Here is a 14,677-nt window from a genome sequence, read left to right as displayed (position 1 = left end):
AGAAATGTTCAACAAATACACTGGGTACTATGCTCAGTCCCAGGAATCCAAAGGTATATAGGTCATGAACCCAGAAAAGCCCCACAATTCTAAGAGAAATGATGAGAAAGTTTCCCAAAAAAAGAAGGCTTGCCTCCAATTGTGAAAGCTATTTGACTTTATGGATGCTTGTTTACATCTCTTTTGAAGTGTTCCAGAGTACAAGTGACACAAAGATGTTTTGAAGACCTATTCTTTTTTTTTTAATCTCATCAGTACAGTCTTTGTTTACTTAAAATATTAAACAATTCCAAAGAATTCTGTCAGCCATTATGGGACCTTATGCTTTTTAGTAAATACAATAGCTTAAAGGCCTCGTACTGTAAAGCAGAATCACCAGAAATCCCCTTTTCCAGTCCATTGAATCTTTGATTATGAAGCATGTAAAGCCTAAAACAGCATGGCATAGGAAAGATGATTTGGCCAAAATAGAACATGAAGCAGCATATGGGTCATAACTTGAGAAAATCTGGATATAAGCATGTGAACATATATTTTTTTCCTCTTACAACATAGGTGCCAAAGGAGGGAAAGCAATACATTGGACTGTATCCAATTAGAATAAAAATTATAGGAGGAGGGACGCCTGGGTGGCTCAGTTGGTTGAGCAGCTGCCTTCGGCTCAGGTCATGATCCCAGCGTCCTGGGATCGAGTCCCACATCGGGCTCCTTGCTCGGCGGGGAGCCTGCTTCTCCCTCTGCCTCTGCCTGCCATTCTGTCTGCCTGTGCTCGCTCTCTCCCCCTCTCTCTCTCTGATAAATAAATAAAATTTAAAAAAAAATTATAGGAGGAAAACAAAGGCCACAATTTTGATTTCTCAGAGATTAAATCTGGGGGGAGGGGTGAAGTTGATGGTGTCCCAAAGAGACAACATCTGGGGAGGTGCTGAACCATTCTCAAATTAGTATCTCCAGTCACATCTGAGTGGTATTCTCTGAGCTAGACTATATTTATTTCGAAAAATAATAATAAAATATGTCCATTTAAATTCTGTGATGTCTAGGGCACCTGGGTGGCTCAGTAGGTTAAAGCCTCTGCTTTCGGCTCAGGTCATGATCCCAGGGTCCTGGGATCGAACCCTGTATTGGGCTCTCTGCTCATCAGGGAGCCTGCTTCCCTTCCTCTCTCTCTTTCTGCCTCTCTGCCTACTTGTGATCTCTCTACCTACTTGAGATTTCAATTATTTTCCCACAGGTTGTGCTCTTTTCTATAGCGATGTTTAATATGCTTGTCACAAGAAGGAAATACTTTCTTTTAGGTTCATTACCTGGACAGTGATAAATAGATGATGTGGAAACTAACCTAACACAATAAAGTAAATTCTGGAATGTAAATTACCCTCTCTCTGTGGCATTCTGTTTGCAACTCAATTATTGCCTATTTTTACTGATTTTCCCAGTCCTTAGTGTTTTAGTGCTTATGGGAAAGAATGTTGTAATCTCAGACTCAGCTCCAACCAAAAAAAAAAAAAAAAAACTACATACTATATCATTTGGCTAATAGTTTTTAACTTGAATTTTCTGCATCTGGGTTAGATTACTGTTACTTCTAGAATATCTAGAATATTACTGGATAGAAATAAAAGGCCTGCCACTGTAATGGAGCAGTGTAAGTTATAAAAGATAATAGTATTTGTATAGCACACCACACATTCACATGCATTGCCTTATTTAATTATCAAGCTAAGAATCAGAGTCAGGGGGGTTCCTGGGTGGCTCAGAGGGTTAAGCCTCTGCCTTCAGCGCAGGTCATGATCTCAGGGTCCTGGGATCGAGCCCCCCATCAGGCTCTCTGCTTAGTGAGAGCCTGCTTCCTCCTCTCTCTCTCTACCTGCCTCTCTGCCTACTTGTGATCTCTGTCTATCAAATAAATAAATAAAATCTTTAAAAAAAAAAAAAGTTAAAGAATCAGAGTCAGGTACTATCACTGTTCCTAATTTACAGTTGGAAAAAAAAAAAAACAACACTTTGAGAGATTATGTCATTTATAAAGAAACACAGTTGTAAATGGCAGCTCTGAGTTCACTTTTTTTTTTTTTAAGATTTTATTTATTTGACAGACAGAGAGAAATCACAAGTAGGCAGAGAGAGAGGGGGGAGGAAGCAGGCTCCTGCAGAGCAGAAAGCCCGACATGGGGCTCGAACCCAGGACCCTGGAGAAGTGAACAAGGAGCCTGATGCAGGGCTCCATCCCAGAACGCTGGGATCATGACCCGAGCCAAAGGCAGATGCTTAACCGACTGGGCCACCCAGACTCCCCTCTAAGTCTCTTTCATAGTTCCTTTCTCTTCTTCTGTTTGTGCTACCTTCTGCATAATTTCTTCAGATACATCTTTCAGTTCACCAGTTCTTCCAGTTGTGTTGAATTTATTGCTAAATCTGTTCATTTCTAACTTCAGTTATTATAGTCTTTATTTCTAAAATATATTTGTTTCTCTGCCTGATGTATTTGAAGTCTTTTAATGTTTCTGGTTCCCTGAACACATTTTCAAACCTGTCTTGTATTTATTTAAATATACCAAATATAGCGCACCTGGATGGTTCAGTTAGTTAAGTGTGTGACTTCAACTCAAGTGATGATTCCAGGGTCCTGGAATCAAGTCCCATGTTGGGCTCCCTACTGAGCAGGGAGTCTGCTTCTCCCTCTGCTCCTCCTCCCACTTAGTCCCTCAATCAATCTCTCTCTCTCTCTCAAATAAATAAATAAGATCTTTTTAAAGAGCATAGTAAATACAGTTATTTTGAAGTCTGTATTTACTAATTCCACTATCTGAAATCCTTGGGGATTTTGCTGTCTGTTGTTTCTGCTAATTGTTCTTTTTTTTTTTTAAGATTTTATTTATTTATTTGACAGAGATCACAAGTAGGCAGAGAGAGAGGAAGGGAAGCAGGCTCCCTGCTGAGCAGAGAGCCCAATACGGGGCTCCATCCCAGGACCCTGGGATCATGACCTGAGCCAAACGCAGAGGCTTAACCCACTGAGCCCCCCAGGCACCCCTCTGCTAATTGTTCTTTATAATGCCTTGTTTTCTTGTATATTTAGCAAGTTAACTAGTTAGGTTTTTGTTTGTTTGTTTGTTTGTTTTTTAACCGTGAACTACTTATTTTCTTTGGAATTTTATGTGTGACAATTCTTTGAACCCAAGACAAAGATGTATTCCTTTAGAGAGGTTTGGCACTTCTTCTCCCCCCCCCCCCAGTTTTTATTATTAAAGTATAGTGGACATAGAATGTTACATTAGTTTCAGGTGTACAACATACTGATTCTCAATAATTCTATACATTGTGCAATCTCACCAAAGTGTAGTCACTATTGTCACTATGCAGCATTATTACAGTGTCATTGACTATATTCCCTATGCTGTACTTTCCATCTCTGTGACTTATTTATTTTATAACTGGAAGTTTGTATCTCTTCATCCTCCTTCACCTATTTTGCCCATTTCCTTACCTCCCTCCCCTGGCAGCCATCAGTTTGTTCTCTGTATTTATGAGTCTGTTTCTGTTTGTTTGTTGTTGTTGTTTAGATTCTACATATAAGTGAAATCATATGCTATTTGTCATTCTCTTCCTTTACTTAGCATAATACTACTAGGTCCATAGCACATAATAATACTAGGTCCATCCATGTTGTCAGAAATGACAAGATCTCATTCATTTTTGTGTAAGTAACATTCCATTGTATATATACCTCACCTTCTTTATCCGTTCATGTATCGGTGGGCACTTGCATTGCTTCTATATCTTGGCTATTGTAAATGATGCTGCAGTACACATAGGGGTACAGGCATCTTTTCAAATTAGTGTTTTTCTTCTCTTTGGGTAAATACCCAGGAGTAGAATTACTGGATCATATGATAATTCTATTTTTTAATTTTTTTAGAAATATCCACAGTGCTTATGCTCATTTATATTCCCACTAACAGTGCATGAGAGTCCCATTCCCTCCATGTCCTCACCAATACTTGTTATTTCATATCTTTTTGATACTAGCCATTCTGACAGGTGTGAGATGATATCTCATTGTGGTTTTAATTTTGATTTCCATGATGATTAGTGATGTTGAGTACCTGCAAATGATTTATCTGCTAAGGGGTTAATATCCAAAATCTATTTAAAAAGTTACACAATTCAACACCAAAAGAAAAAAACAAATAATCTGATTTTAAAAATGGACAAAGGACCTGAATAGACATTTTTCAAAGAAGACATACAAATGGCATTTATTTCTCCCAGAACACTACCTGAGACCACGACCACTCAAGTATCTCTCAAAATCAAATTTTTGGCCTGAAATATTTTAGATGACCTAAGCAGTGGGAAATTCAGCTTCAAACTAACATGACAACCAGCATGTGCATCAAAAATTTTTACAGTGATTCTTTCTTCTCTGCTTAGTGCCTAGATTTGCAAACATAGTATTTTTTTTTTTTTTTTGGCATCCCCCTGTTGGTATAGATGTGGGTGTCATTTTCCATTCACATATAGTGAGTACATAGCCCTTTGCAGTCTCAAGTTTATGGTGGAAATGAGCTCATATTAGACTCCTCCACATACAGGGGCACACTCTGGGCTTTTTGCCTGCCCCCTGTGTGGTCATGAAAATCAAAGCTAAAGTTTATGCAGTCTAGCAAGTGCCCCCAGAGAGAAAGTCAACCGCAATGTTCTGTTTAACACAGAGTTCCTTCATTTAGGTTTTAGGTCCAAGAATTTAAATAATTGATCCAGAATACTTAATTTGTTTCCAAGAGGAGGAGAAGTTCTCTCCATTACCCAAAGCAGAAGCCCCTCCCCATGTTTTTACCAATTCAGTCTTTCGTTTCAAATTTGGTCCAAATGCAGTAAAATTGGCAACTTGAGAGGAAAAAAAAATTGATCCAATGAAAATCAAGAGAATATAGTTAAGCAAGCAACTAAGTGGTTTCTTTTCAGAGAGCACATGGTCCATGCACCTGTGCTGGCTCTGAATTCACTGTGCAATAACTTCCCAGCGGGGTTGGCAGCTGCACTGGCCTGTCCCCGGAGGAGCTTCAGACCTGCAGGCTCACTTGGTAGAAAACACTGCTGCTCCTTAGGTAGGTAGGTAGGTAGTGCTCTCTGTCTCTGGCTTAGTAGTGTCCAGAACTGGAAGTCATGCACACTAGAAGGACAGGAGCTCTACTCAGGGTAGAGCTGAGTCAGTGGGGGTGGGGGGATGTAGAGGGGGTAGTGATGAGGAAACTCTTTGGGATATAGTGGAGCATTATTCCAGAGAAGGCAAAGAACAAAGGGCGATGTCTGCCAGCAGGCATTCTCCCCAGAAAACAAGAAACATAGATCTGGGTTAACAGGCTTCTCTGCCGTTCCCTGGGCTCTTGACAGCATGTCCTTTCACCTCAACCCTAGTGTTCCAGCCACGGTTTCCACCCCCTCGTGGATGCGGCTTTATCCACTCAACCCGCTGCTCCTCCTCTGCTCTCCTTCCCCAGCCTGATATCATTTATCAAGCAGAAAAATCTTTCTCTATAAATAGGCATCCAAAGCTTTCTCTGCAGAGCGGTTTTCATGGCCTTTGGAGCAAGACAAAGAAAGACCTATTTGGAGCTGTGGGTTCAGGCAGTGGTTCTGAGATTTTTCAGGATTTCTTGGACCAGTTAAATGTTCAGAAAATTAAAAGCATTTACAAAGAGTTTGTTTACTTTTTAGTTTTCTAAATAAGAATATGTATATTTAAAACTACCTCAAATCATTTTCTGCTATTGTATGAGTTTCCTGCCTAAGAAACACCCCCAAAGTTGGGGGCTTATGACAGCATACATTTATTATTGTCATGTTTCTCTGGCCCCTCCTCTCTGGACCTGCTTGCCTGGGGCTGGATGACCAGGATGCTCTGATTCACAGGGTTGGGCTGAGGAGAGAGGGCCTCTCTCCATACTGTCTTTAATCCCCAGCGGCCAGCCAGGGCATGTTCATGTGGTGGTCGAAGGGTTCTCACAGCAAAAGAGAAAGGCCCAGCGCCCAAGTCCCATTGCCCATAGCAAGTCACAGAGGTAAGCCCAGATTCAGAGGGTGGAGACAAAATAGATTCCTGCTCTTGGAGGAGCTGCTAAGTTACATTGCAAAGGCACCAACAAACAGGGAAGAAAGAAAGAATGGGAAGAATTTATGACGATGTAGGCTGCAACCTACCTTCATTATAATCATTTCATTAAAAAAAAAAAAAAAGAACACCTCACCAAAAAAAGCTAGAATAGAAGTTCTTCAAGTGTAAAATATTTAGCTTTATGAGAAAACTCACTACATTATTATTATTACTCCTGCCACCGTGAATGTCATTCTGTCAGCATTCTTCTAGAGAACAGTGTCTGGGACTGCAATATTGGGAAACCAAATTTAGCGGCATTGCCGAGCATTAGAGAAGAGAGTGGGACAACTAGAGGCAGGGAAACCCGCTAAGACTCCAGAGAGAAGATAATGACACTGAAGGAGGTGAGTGGGACCTGCGATAACAAGGGAGCAGAGAAGTATGACAAATAGCTCCGAGTAGGATTTAGGACAAGGTGAAGATGGTGTGTGTGTGTGTGTGTGTGTGTGTGAGAGAGAGAGAGAGAGAGAGAGAGAGAAAGAGCATAGAGTCCTAATTCTGGAGTTTCCACTTTCAGATAACCCCAAAATTTTATAATCATCTGTATTAGTCTCCTATTATTGTGTGAAAAGTTGCCACCAACTTAGCAATTTACTATTTATTTATTTATTTTTAATTTATTTATTTGAGAGAAAGAGAGTGTCTGCTCATGGGGGAACATGGGTAAGGGGCGGTTGGAGAGGGAGAGTCCTAAGCAGACTCCCACTGAGCAAGGAGCCCAACACTGGACTTAATCTTATGACCCTGAGATCACAACCTGAGCCAAACCAAGAGTCCAGTGCTCAATGAACTGCACCCCCCAGGGACCCCCCTCCCCCATCTTAGTAGTTGAAAACATCTACTTATTATTTCACAGTTTCCTGGGGTGAGGAGTGAGCATGGGTCAATGCTTGATGTCTGCTCAAAGTCTCATAGGCCAAAATCAAGATTTTGGCTGAGTTGGGCTCTTATCTGGAGACACCTGAGACAAATCCATTTTCAGGCTCATTCAGGTTGTTGGAAGAATCCAGGTCATTGCAGTTGTAGAACTGAGATCCCGGTCACCTTCTAGGCTTTTCCTTTTCACGTGGCCCCTTCTATCTTCAAGCCTGCAATGGTTCGTTGAGGCACCTTGTGCTTCCAATCTTCTGCTTTCTTCTTCTGTCTCCAGCCTGAGGAGGCTCTCTACTTCATGTCAGTCAGGTGATTAGATCAGACCCACTTGGATTATCTCCCTATTTTGATGTCCTTTCTGCCATATAACATGACATTACATAACATGATCCTGGGGAGTGATAGCCCATCAAATTCATGGGTTCTGGGGTTTAGAACAGATGGCTTTCCAGGGGAAATGTTAGAAATTCTGTCTATAACATCGTCTTTTGGGGGAAAAAGTGACATAATTAAGGAGACTTTTTTTTTCAGGAGAACGTAACTTCATCATGACATCACCATCAGCTCCCAGGGTTAGCGTTAGACATATATGATATAAGGATACAAAAATGCATTGCAAATATAAGGGTTTGGAATGAGCACAGTTTCACAGATTGGGACTTTGAAATCCACCTCCATTACCCCTAAGCAGGGTGGTCTTAAACAGGCCAATGGCATCCAACAACCATCTCTCCACTTGGGGGTTTTATTACTGGCTGCCAGTAGGTGTCACTGCCACAGCTGAGGAGAAGAGAAACTCCCTGTGGCTGTTTCCTCTGTCCCCCGGAGGGGTTGATGTGGATTGAAATCTGTGCAACCCCTGTGTTGTGGATTCCAGAATGCGGAGCTCCTCATCCCTGGGAGGAGAAGCATGGAGCGGTCTTGAGGAATCCAACTCTTCCAAAAGTGTGAGCCACATGTTTGCTTGGGGAAGGCTCTTTTTGTCAGAGCAGTCGGGGTTGGGTGTGGGGGTGAGGAAAGGGCCCTGGGCTGCCTCTGTCATGCTTGGTACCTCCTGCACCAAGATCCTGTGGCCCCGTTCATTTTGATGGGGGAAATGAAGTGTCTTCCTGCTCGACCAGCCTCAGCAGTGTGGTTTGGCACTGTTGAGATGGGAGTGGATGATAGGAGCCTAAGCGAAAGTCTGAATGCTGAGGTTCAGGGTCCAAGCCATAGCAGTGAGGTTCTTTGTTGCCAAGGCCCATGTGAAACTTGGCTCTCAGGACCTGGCCCACGTTCCTGGGTCAGACAAATGGACTTGAGATTCACGTCAGAGCCACAGGCTGCCAGGTCGGGAAGCGGGCACGAGGCCCTGAGCTGGTGCAGATTGGTGTCCAGGCCTACCAGCTGGCTAACAGAATACAACTAACTTTCAGAAGAGTACCCTTGCCAATGAAGAGCACTCTCCTGTAGGATGTGGTGTGCGCGCTTAGAAGAGGGCATTTCTAAATGTATGCTTATTATCTATTGTAATGATGTGAGCTACAATGAGGGGGAATGTGTGTTCTTATAATGCTTTCTTAGCACTAGACCTTAATTATCAAACTTCTCTAGAAGTAACCGCCTGTATCTTTACAAACCAGTGGCACTAAGGACAATACAGACTTCACAAGTTAAAAGGTATATTTTAGTAATTCATATAATCTCTGTATGGAGATCACTGATGTTTGTACCACTTAATGGTATATGGGATGTTTCAGTGTTTAAAAAAAAAAGAACACACAGAAAATTGCAAAAGATGAATTAGAAGTGATTTTTTTTCTTACCATGTATGATGAGAAAGTCGGTCTTGGGAATTATTCCCAGAAACTCAAGTCTGCAACCTTTTGTGACTTTCTTTCTTTCTTTTTTTTTCTTTTTTTAAAGATTTTATTTATTTATTTGACACAGAGAGAGACAGTGAGAGAGTGAAAGAGGGAACAGAAGCAGAGGGAGGGGGAGAGGGAGAAGCAGGCCTCCCACCAAGCAGGGAGCCTGATGTGGGGCTCGATCTCAGAACCCTGTGATCATGACCTGAGGCGAAGGCATATGCTTAACGAGTGAGCCACCCAGGCACCCTCTTTTGTGACTTTCTTAAAAGGGTATTACAATATGAAGAAATAACAGGAAAACAAATGAGTTTTGTTTTTTTAAAAAAACATCTACCCAAGCATATAATATAATAATTAGAACAGATAGCCAAGTGCTACAGAAAATGTAAAGACAAGCAGGCATCGCCCCCAGGAGGGAACCCTCCCTCTGCAGGCTTGTTCTCTGGTTGGGACGTTTCTTGGGTGAGGATCTCTCTGTCCTTCCCTGTGAGTCTCAGCTCGTGTCTAGAACATAAATGCATGAAGCAGTGTAAAATCCTGTGATCTGTGCGGATGCCCATATGTTTTTAACATTTATGATCAAATCCTGTTTCCTGTTTTGGCTCTACCATTGAGTCTCCTGAATTGGTTTATTTATTCATTTTTTTATATTAGAATTGTATTTGGTGATGAGAGAGCTTCCCAGCCCTTGCAAAAAGAAATAATAGGGATGGATAGGATTTTTGAATTTTTACCATCTATTAGTATAATCCTCATAGTGATCGTTTGAGATAGATGCTGTTATTGGTACCCTATTTTACAGAAAACTGAGGCACAGGGGTTTAGTGATTTTCCCACTCATGTGGCTAGAATGTGACAGAGCAGGATTCAGTCAGGCTTAGGACTTGGGACTTCATCTTCCCGGGCTTCGCCACCACCACCATGTCTTCCTGGAGGCACGCACTCCCCTGGGTCTGTCCTTGGAGCTCCTCGCTTGCCATGGGCAGTTTGATGGGCGTGTGTCCCAGGCAAGCAGTCCTCCTGGGAGGTCACCACCCCTTCAAATAGAGGGAATGGGCTTTCACCTTGGTGGCTTCTTTCTACCACTGTTTTGAAGGAGGAACTGGTTTTTCAGAGTCTTGGTTTCCTACTTTGAAAAATAAATTTAATTTTTTCTCTGCTTAAAACATATAAAGAATCTTAAACGAGATAGTGTATAGTATATAGTCCTGCCCTCATTAACCCGGAATGTGTTATCTTCTACCAGGTGTTACTGTAATTATCTTTTATAATGCAGCTTTAATAAATACATGAGGCCATTTTCTGATAATTACTTTTACATTCTTTTTGAAATACCTAGATTGTATTTTGCTTCCTGACATGTATTTTGTGAGTTTTATGTTTCCTTTGGAAAGAGGAAAGAAGCATACCACTGAAAACGAACCCTAGAGAGCTTTCTGGCTTGTCTCTAAGATAGCATTTAATGGAAGACTGTCTGCTCCTAAGGGTGTGCTGACATCCTCATTCTACCTAGCACATGAGAGCATTTTGAGATAAATCCTTAATCATGTAAAACAAATTCTTTAAAGAGCAGAGGCCAGGGGGAAAAAATGCTTCCTGGCTTTGACAATTGCCTTATTTGTGCATGACAAAAGCCCTCCCCTGTAGGTTGCTTTGTTTCCCAGAATATTCTAGAATGTGAGTTACATAGTTGACTTATAAGAACACTGTTAAGAACACAGTAAATCCAATCTTGTCACCCGAACATCAGCAAGTGTCACGGCAGGGCCAGGACAGAGTGGCCTAGTTGCATAGATTAAGCTCACTGAGGGATGCCACCTGGCAGCAAGCGTCACTTCGGAAATGGACAGTGGGCCAGGATGCTCTCCATCTTAGAAGCAGCCCACGACAATGCAGTTAGGGAGATGCAAAAATGACAACCCATTAGGTTGGATCAGCTTTCTTAAACTCAAACGAACCTTTAAAAAAAAAAAAAGGAAAACTTGAAACTGTTTGTCTCTCCAAAAAGATATCATTTAGTACTCCAAAAATAGCCAGGGTTAGGTTTGTGTACAAAATGCCTGGTTAGCTAGTAATACATTAAAAAAAAAAAAATTGTGAATTAGCATTTTTTCCCCAATAAAATAAGTTTTGAGCTGTAGCTTTTGTTACAGTCATTAATTCACCAGATCTTATAGCCTAACCAATGTGATTTTATTTAGCCTTATTGAAGTGCCACTCAGTTCCTGCCTAAACTTTCTTATGTGAACATAAAATATTAATCCAAAAATCCAGAATCAACCATTAAATCACCCATTTAATCATCCATTAAAACAAAGAGTTTTCTATTTGGAATTCATAGGATCTTATCTGGACTTACTATAAAATTGCTTTAAACATAAAGTTGCAGAACTGCCCCAAATGAATCTGGATTATAGTTACTTACTGGATATATGTATATGGGACTCTAATTTTGATACTGATACAAAATCAGTCAGCTCGGTTATAGCCTTTGTGTGAATATTCCCCATGTCACCTTTCTCTCTCAGTCCCATCACTCCTTATGCCTTGTCCTTCCTTTGTCTCTGTGTTTCAGCCTAAATCTCTTCTTTAATTGAACCATTGGCCTAGCGACCCCCCAGCAGGCACCTCCTGGAAATTACATGAAATATACATACTTTCTCTGTGAAATTCAGGGTGTTTGGTGTCAGGATATTCCTGTGTGTAAAAAGCCACATACAGTGTTTGCATAATTAGTTCTATTATAAACACTTAAGGGCAGGGGTCCATTTAATCCTTCTTTGGAGTCCCATTTTTTAATAAATATATCTTGATGGTATAAATTATTATATCTTCTTTTTTTAAAGATTTTATTTATTTATTTGACAGAGATCACAAGTAGGCAGAGAAGCAGGCAGAGAAAGAGGAGGAAGCAGGCTCCCCGCTGAGCAGAGAGCCCGATGTGGGGCTCGATTCCAGGACCCTGAGATCATGACCTGAGCCGAAGGCAGAGGCTTTAACCCACTGAGCCACCCAGGTGCCCAAATTATTATATCTTCTTACATTCTGACTCCTTTCCTTTTTTTTCTTTTTAAAAATCTTATTTATTTATTTGACGGAGAGAGAGATCACAAGCAGGCAGAGAGGCAGGCAGAGAGAGAGGGGGAAGCAGGCTCCCTGCTGAACAGAGAGCCCAATGCAGGGCTCAATCCCGGGACCCTGGGATCATGACCTGAACTGAAGGCAGAGGCTTAACCCACTGAGCCACCCAGGCGCCCCATGACTCCTTTTCTTAACTGAACTTTTCATTCATCTCATGCTGACTTTAAGGGTTTCTTTAGTGTAACGGTTTAAAATTTTTCTCTCCCCATATGTGTCTGCCTTTCTTCTCTTTCTTAAATCCACACCAGTGCCTCTCACTGCAGGAAGAAGTCAGAGATCAAGTGGGATCTGAGAAAAATGCCCATAATGCAGGAGCACAGCTGACCATAAGAAGCTCCTTCATGGCCTGCAAAGATAAAATGGAAACTACTGTTGGGAATTTTATCTTTAATTTTCTTTAAGAAACTGGAAAATGTCTTTTTTATTATTATTAGTTCCAGGGTAGAATTTAATGATTCATCAGTTGCACCTAACATGCAGTGCTCAGTACATCACATGCCCTCCTTAATGCCCACCACCCAGTTACCCCACCCCCCCTTACCCCCACTCCCCTCCAGCAATCCTCAGTTTGTTTCCTAGAGTTAAGAGTAGAGTCTCTTATGGTTTGCCTCCCTCTCTGTTTTCATCTTATTTTATTATTCCAACTCTCCCTTTTATAACAAATATTTTGTCATATCTCTTTTACTATCCTGAAATAAAATTCAAAGATAATACAACTCATCTATCTGTATAGCTTTTTAAAAATCTTTATTTATATGCCTATATCTATATGTTATAACTGTAATCCAAAAGAGAAAGGTAAAGGGCATCTGGGTGGCTCAGTTGGTTAAGTGACTGCCTTTGGCTCAGGTCATGATGTCAGAGTCCTGAGATCAAACCCCGCATCAGGCTCCCTGCTTAGTTGGGAGCCTGCTTCTTCCTCTGTCCCTACCCCCTTCTTGTGATCTCTCTCTCTTTCTGTCAAATAAATAAAATCTTTTTTAAAAAAGAGAGACAGAAAGGAAAAGAAAGTCATCTGTGCTAAACTAGTCCGAGAATCAACACTTCCAGTACTCTGACTCTATTGCATGGAGAGACAGGGTGAACTAGTCATATGTGCACACCAGTCATGGAGCCGCACTGTGAAGACACAGCCCCCTGGGCAGACTGGCACAGGTGTGTGCTTCAGTGTTATGATTTTCCAAATTGATGACCAATTTTTGTACAGGCTCCAAACACAGCAAAGTACCCCCTTCCCCGGCATACTTAGTGGTTGCATTCCTTGAAAATGGAGAAGATACTTAACCTATGCTAAAGTACTCTGCTAATACTTTGTTTATAAGTACAACATCAGATTCCAGACTAAGTTCACTACAAACGAGTTTCTCATCTATAAGGCTGTCAAGGGGAGCACTTGGATGTCAGGTTGGACATGAGGATGTCACTGTGCACGAGAGCTCCACACATTGCCCGACATTAAGCATCCCTGCCCCTACCCACGGAATGTTGGCAGCCCCCGCCCCATCACCGGTATAACCAAAAACATCTCTGCAAATTTGGAAAAAGTCCCCTAAAGGGCAGTATCACACCCACTAAGAACCACAGCTCTCAAACATTAAGGATGTCTAGTAATAAATCAGATTCTGTTTTATTAGCGAAATTATTATAGAAACCTGCGTTATGCCACTGTCATATTGAACAATCACCATGTGTGTTGCTCCTAGACTATAAGCCTATTGAGGGTCAAGACCATATAGCACTGTGTCCAGAGGTCCCACACAGTGTCAGGCAATTCACAGGTGCTCAGGACTGTCTGTTGAATGAATAACAATTCATGAACACCTACCTTATTTTCAAAGGAACTGAACGTGCTTTCATGAATAATATATACCAATTTTATCAAACTTCATTGTTAAGATAAGGCTATTAAATATTAAATGCCGGATTGTACAAACCTAGAAAATACCCAGTGATCTATGCCTAGTTACAGAAAGTTATCTTGCTTTGTTGAATTTTTAGATCATTAAGGTGCCAGAGAATAGATGTTAGCAACAATTTACAGACTCTGATGTCTTCACTTTTTAAAAAAAATATACTCTTCCATTGTTATAAGACTATTGACAGCTTCTTGAGTACAATAAAGTAGAGAAAAACAATAAAGACAGCTTATCGCCATTATTGTCCATTTGGAGAGATGAGCTGCACATCTAGAACCAATAATATTTAAAGCTAATAATCAGGTATTGTGTGGGATAAGGATGTCTTTGCACAGAGTAAGAGACGTGGGCAGAGAGGACCAGGGTCCTGGGATCAAGCCCCACTTCGGGCTCCCTGCTCAGCGGGGAGTCTGCTACTCCCCCTGTTCTCCCTCCCTGTCTGTTAAATAAATAAATAAAATCTTTTTTTTTTTAAAGATTTTATTTATTTATTTGACAGACAGAGATCACAGGTAGGCAGAGAGGCAGAGAGAGAGAGAGGAGGAAGCAGGCTCCCTGCTGAACAGACAGCCCAATGCGGGACTCGATCCCGGGACCCTGAGATCATGACCCGAGCGGAAGGCAGCGGCTTAACCCACTGAGCCACCCAGGCGCCCCTAAATAAAATCTTAAAAAAAAAAAAAAAAAGACCTGATGTTAACTGTATGTTTCATCTTGAAAAAATATTCCCCTTA

The 14,677-nt window shown here is 41.4% G+C and overlaps 1 protein-coding gene across 4 annotated transcripts in view; it reads left to right on the top strand.

Moving 5' to 3' along the window:
- Positions 1-14,677, top strand: part of FRY (FRY microtubule binding protein) — a 335,554-nt gene that overhangs the window by 40,426 nt on the left and 280,451 nt on the right. The window contains exon 2 of one of the 4 annotated variants that reach the window (XM_032314839.1): positions 6,374-6,507. The exons of the other annotated variants lie outside the window; for them this stretch is intronic. The gene's annotated coding sequence lies outside the window, so the exon portion shown is untranslated. The remainder of the gene's footprint in view (positions 1-6,373; positions 6,508-14,677) is intronic. 4 annotated transcript variants of the gene reach the window in all.

Source organism: Mustela erminea, chromosome 15, assembly GCF_009829155.1.
Source record: "Mustela erminea isolate mMusErm1 chromosome 15, mMusErm1.Pri, whole genome shotgun sequence".
Taxonomy (NCBI): Eukaryota; Metazoa; Chordata; class Mammalia; order Carnivora; family Mustelidae; genus Mustela; species Mustela erminea.
The sequence above is the reverse complement of the archived record's forward strand: the minus strand, read 5'-3'. Positions and strand labels throughout refer to the sequence as shown.